This window comes from Globicephala melas, chromosome 9, assembly GCF_963455315.2.
Source record: "Globicephala melas chromosome 9, mGloMel1.2, whole genome shotgun sequence".
NCBI lineage: Eukaryota > Metazoa > Chordata > Mammalia > Artiodactyla > Delphinidae > Globicephala > Globicephala melas.
Genome location: NC_083322.1, coordinates 18,318,404 through 18,323,773, shown reverse-complemented (window position 1 = coordinate 18,323,773; position 5,370 = coordinate 18,318,404). Strand labels below are relative to the sequence as shown.

The 5,370-nt window shown below is 46.2% G+C and overlaps 1 long non-coding RNA gene across 1 annotated transcript; it reads right to left on the bottom strand.

The window, feature by feature from the left end:
* Window positions 1-204: 204 nt before the first annotated feature.
* LOC132597865 (uncharacterized) lies at window positions 205-5,068 on the bottom strand. The gene is made up of 3 exons (XR_009565260.1): window positions 4,930-5,068; window positions 1,258-1,413; window positions 205-476 (listed from the first exon to the last, which is right to left on the bottom strand). It is a non-coding gene; the product is annotated as an uncharacterized lncRNA (long non-coding RNA).
* Window positions 5,069-5,370: the final 302 nt, after the last annotated feature.

The following is a 5,370-nucleotide window of genomic DNA, read 5'->3' as shown; positions in this document are numbered from 1 at the left end:
CAGGAGTAATCGTGACATGTTTAATGCGCCCTGGACACTGGTGACAGTGGTTGAACACTTCATGTTCATTTGCTCACCTAACCCTTACAGCAATCTTACATTTATCCCCATTTCACAGAGGAAGAAACCAAGGCTTAGCAGGGTTTAAATTTAAAAAAAAATTAAACAACAAGTCTTTATTTCTCACCGTTATGGAGGCTGGGAAATCCAAGATGAAGGCGCCGGCAAATTCAGTAAAGTCACACAGATGTGAAGCGGTGAAGGAGGGTAGAAGCAGTAGAAACGCAGGAGTATCTGGCTCCAGAGTCCATGTGTTCTCCCTCTCCCCGCACTCTGTTCTCCCTGTTATAGAAGATGCTACGTCTTGGGAAGGCAGCTGTGCTCACCACTGCACCACCAACACTGGGCTATGTCTCTGGACATCGCACAAGTGAATCGCTGGAGTAGCACGGACCCAGTTAATCCACACAATGCACCTGTGCTGAGCAAGACGGCGAGAGTCAATCCTCTTTGGCTTTTAAATTTAGAAGCCTTCACAGGAATATGCTTCTCAGTTCATAGTTGCCCTCTCAAGCAAAGCATTCCATGGCTTAACTATCTCAGGAGACCTTCAATGCCTTTCAGCAGTGCCCACTCACTCAAAATTTGGAATGATGAATGGGCAAGGAAAATCAGCAAATCCAAGATATGGTCAAGCATGGGAATAGATGCTTAACTGTTGTTCAGGGACAGAAGTAAAAGGGATATAAGTTTCTTAGATTTAATATGGACCCCAGAGTATGCTTCAAGATATGTTTCTGATGGATTTACAAGGATGTCCACCTCACCCCATCAATAAAATCGGGGCAACAGAGAACACAGGTAAGGGGATGGGTGCAGTCCATCAGGGCATAACTTCTGAAATCAGAGGGCAGAGTTGGGGAGAAATGAGTAGTATAAACTCAGGACCGGAAGGAATTTTGAAAAGTTATCTAATCTGTCCCCTTAAATCATCTAAGGCAGGTTCATTTTATTTTGAAAGATCCCCAGGGAAAGACACTCAGAAACCTCTTTTTGGTAGAGCCATTGCAGTGTTAACAACTCTCGCTTGCAGAGATTTAACCCCCCCTAATTCATCACCTGCCACAGCAAAAACAAGCTGAGGGGGTCTATTTTTCTAAGGATTTACACCCCTACATACTTCCAAAATGTGTGTGAGGCAACCCGCTGATAGAGTTGGCTCAGAGTTTAAGGAAAAGAGAATGTAAAAAAGCTGACCGTTATGTGATGTGTTGCCCTAAAGAAAGACAAAGGATGGCCTCAGCGTGTGAACATCTGGGCTGGACTTTGTATCACTGGAATGGAGCAGAGAGAGTCCCAGGGCTATAGCTGGTGCAGAGTGAAAGAACCGTTTGTAAGTTGCTTTGAAATAGTCTAGGGAAAGAAGAAAGTGGCAGTAGGTAAATTCTGACACAGTAGAAGGTTTGAGGAAGTAATCCTCAAATTTTAGGGTCTTAGTTTATAACCTGTGTCACGGAGGGTCCTTAAGGAATCTGTGCACCTATGTGGGGAAGTTCAAGTGAATTCTGCCATCATTCCAAAGCTGGATGGATGAATGATCTATAAAAAGGCAGGTCCAGGTGGGAGAACCTGTGGTTCTAGTGGTGGCAGCAATTAGGGAAGACGTTGGCCGCGGGCAGGGATGCCGGCTAAGCCAGGACGGTGTCTGCTGCAAGGGCAGAATGAGGCTTGCTATCATGTGTAGCACAACAGGAAAGAGACTCATCAGTCTCTGTGAAGGTACTACGCTGACCTTTAAGGCATAGCTACAGAAGAGTGTTTCATGCTGACAGGCTGAAAGAAAATGCAAATGTTGAAAGAAACTGAACTGAGGGTAAGGAGCCTTAAATTGGTTGGAGGCAATCTAGGCTGTGTGAAAACACAGTGTGCATAATTTGGAAGCTAGAAATACTCCTTCTCTTCATTAAGAGAAAGACTGTTCAGTCATGGTGTTCCTATTATTGCTATGGTTACTACTGCGAACTCAACTCAATAATTAAACTGGGGTCCGAGGTGCTTTACGAAGACCAAACACCACCATGGATATCATGGTGTGAAGGTGAGGCAAATCTTGCACAATTCCTTCAGAGGCAGAAAACAAAAACTAGTAGAAAAGGAAAAGGAAAAATGAATAGAAAGGGGACTGAGGGCTTCTCCTTGTGGACCCTTGTGTGACCTGCACCTTAGTGGGAAGTCCGGGACCTGGATGGAAGGAGGAGCTGAGGGATGGATGGATGGATGGATGAATAAGTGGATGGAGGGATAGATAGATGGATGGATGGGTAAGTGGATGGAGGGATAGGTGGATGGGTGGGTGGTGGGTAGTGGATGGATGGATGCATGGATGGATAGGTAGGCAGATGGATGACTGGATGTTTACAGTTAAAATCTACCTAGGGCTTCCCTGGTGGCACGGTGGTTGAGAGTCCGCCTGCCTATGCAGGGGACACGGGTTCGTACCCCGGTCCGGAAGATCCCACATGTCGCGGAGCGGCTGGGCCCGTGAGCCACAACTACTGAGCCTGTGTGTCCGGAGCCTGTGCTCCGCAACAAGAGAGGCTGCGACAGTGAGAGGCCCGCGCACCACGATGAAGAGTGGCCCCCGCTCGCCACAACTAGAGAAAGCCCTCGCACAGAAATGAAGACCCAACACAGCCAAAAATAAATAAATTAAAAAAAAAATTTACCTAGAATATCTATAAAGCAGGAAGGGGCTGGGAGGAAAAGATGGATAGTGCCATCGTTAGCTATGTGTAATAGACAAATTCTGGGGCACTGGCAGCACACCCTCCATGCAGAGGCCTTGAACTGGTGTTGGTTTAGGTGACTATATCAGCAGCTGTTGTGCTAGCTTTTACCTCCTGCCTTTTCCTTGCTCTGTGACAGCTCGCTTGTCCGGTTTTCTTCATTACTCTCTGGCCATTGCCTCTCAGACTTCCTAGCTGATTTTCCTCTACCTAAGCTCTAGATGTTAGAGTTGTTCACTCTCAGCCCTGGGCCATGTTCTCACTCACTTTGTATTTTCTCCTTGGGTGAACTCACCCACTGCTGTGATTTAAAAACCCTCTTTATCCTGATGGCTCTAAAATTTATCCTTCTTGGCCAGAGCCCTCTCTGAGCACTAGATTCATATGTACAATGACCTACTCTTCAACTCTGACGTCTCAGAGGAAGCTGATGCTTCACGTGTCTGAAGCAGAGCAGTTTTCCCCTCCTGCCCCATCTTCTCCTGCTCCAGGGCTCTGGTCTCTGTACTGGCACCTGCTCCCACCCAGTTGTTCAGACCAGAAATCTGGGGAGCATTCTCAGTTCTACCCTTTATCTCATTACCCCTCTTCCCAATAAAATACATCCCAACACCTGTTATGTCTGTCTCCCAAATTTATCTTGAATCCTTTCCTTCTCTTCTCTTCATCTCTGTTGTCATAACTAAGAAGCCAGCACATTTCTCCTCTGGACCCTCAGTTGCTCCTAACTGACCTCCCTGTTTCCACTGTTCCTTCCCAGTAACAAGTTCATGCTGTCACCAGAATGATCTTTCAAACTAAACCTAAAAATGATGCATCTGCTTAAAATACTGTCATTGTGCCCCATTGCACTGCCAGCAAAATACTTCAACCTGGCTGTGAGATCTAGCTCACACCTGAGATCTAGCTGAGTCCTGAGACTCAGCCCAATTCAGCCTCTGGCCACACTGGCATGTAAGGTTCTCAAATAAACTCAGCTCTGCCCTGCTGTGGGGTTTCGTTCGTGTGGTTCCTTGGCCTGGAATATTCTTTCCCTTCCCTTTGAATGACTAATTCCTACTTCTTGTTCAGAGTTCAGCTTAAATGTCACTCCCTCAGGATAGCAATCTGAACCACCAATTTATATAACACCCCAGTCTTGGTCTGTTGAGGCCTCTATAACAGAATGCCATAGACAGGGTGGCTTATTTAGACCAGAAATATATTTCTCACAGCTCTGGAGGCCAGGAAGTCCAAGATCAAGCTGGCAGATCCTGTGTCTGGTGAAGACCTTCTTCCTGGTTCATAGATGGCCACCTTCTCACCATGTCCTCACACAGCAGAAGAGGTGAGGGAGCTCTCTGGGGTCTCTTTTATAAGGGCACTAATCTCATTCATGAGGGCACCACCCTCATGACCTAAGCACCTCCCAAAGGCTCCTCCTAATACCATCACACTGGGGGCTAGGTTTCAAGATATGAATTTGGGGGGTGGACCCAAACATTCAGTCTATAGCACACCCCCAAGCATTCTTCTCTACCATAGCAGTCTGTACGTCTGCATACTACTTCCTCTCACTTTGTAATTTATAAATTTATGTGCCTATTTTGGTAGTATCTTTTTCTCTCTACTAAATTATAACTCCATAAAGGCTGGTGGTACTTTTTTTGTTTGTTGTTCACAAGTTTCTATTTTCTAGGAATCTGGAACTGAGAATCAGAGAGGGTGTCAGTGTCTGCTGGTTGCCTGCACTGAAGACAAATCCTCCAGGAGCTGTGGGAATGAGTCTCTTGCCAGAGAAGAGAAAGCAAGAGGAGAGATTCCCACAAGAGCAGTGACATAGACCCAGTGGTGGAGAGACAGAGACAGAGACCCAGAGAGAGGCAGCTACACCCATGCTCGCTCTGGTTTTGTTTTGTTTTTCCTTATAAAGTCTCAGAATCCTCACACCAACCCCCTTTTAGCTTGGGCTAGGCTGAGTGCATTTCTATAACCTAAAACCAACAGGGGCTGGTTGGAGACAGAGACAGAACAATTGGAAAAAATTTCCTTAGCAATTTAAGCAAAAAATATAAATCTTGAACTACTCGCTGCAACTGACCCAGTGACAAATTTCAGGAACTGGGGCATGAGCTCTCCACATCCCCGTTGATTTGCCTGTTACCTGTCTCTGGATTTGGAGGGTCCTTCTCTGACCTACAGTCTCTCCAACTGTCTTCATGCTGGAATGTAGCTGTGGCTGAGGAAGGCCAAGTCTCTGACCACCCAGACACCGGTCACCTGGAAGCAGAGTTAGATGTGAGCCCTGGAGTTCTCTCTCTTTGCAGCTGCAGCACTGTAGAAGCCATTCAGGGCAATGATGGATTTTGTGTTTCTACCTTTGAAGGACGAGGCCGGGCTAATGCAACATACCCTTCCCGAAAATGATGCATGTCTAGGTTTCTGTGCTTTAGGGTATGTGATTTCTGAAGGGTAAACATGGCCTTAAAGGGGAAAATTGTTCTGCTTAACTATGCAGAGAATTCCCAGCAGTTCCTTTAATTTGGTTTTCTCCAATAGGGCACATTTGCATTTACTGACTTGTGGCTTTTTAGAATAGCAAATG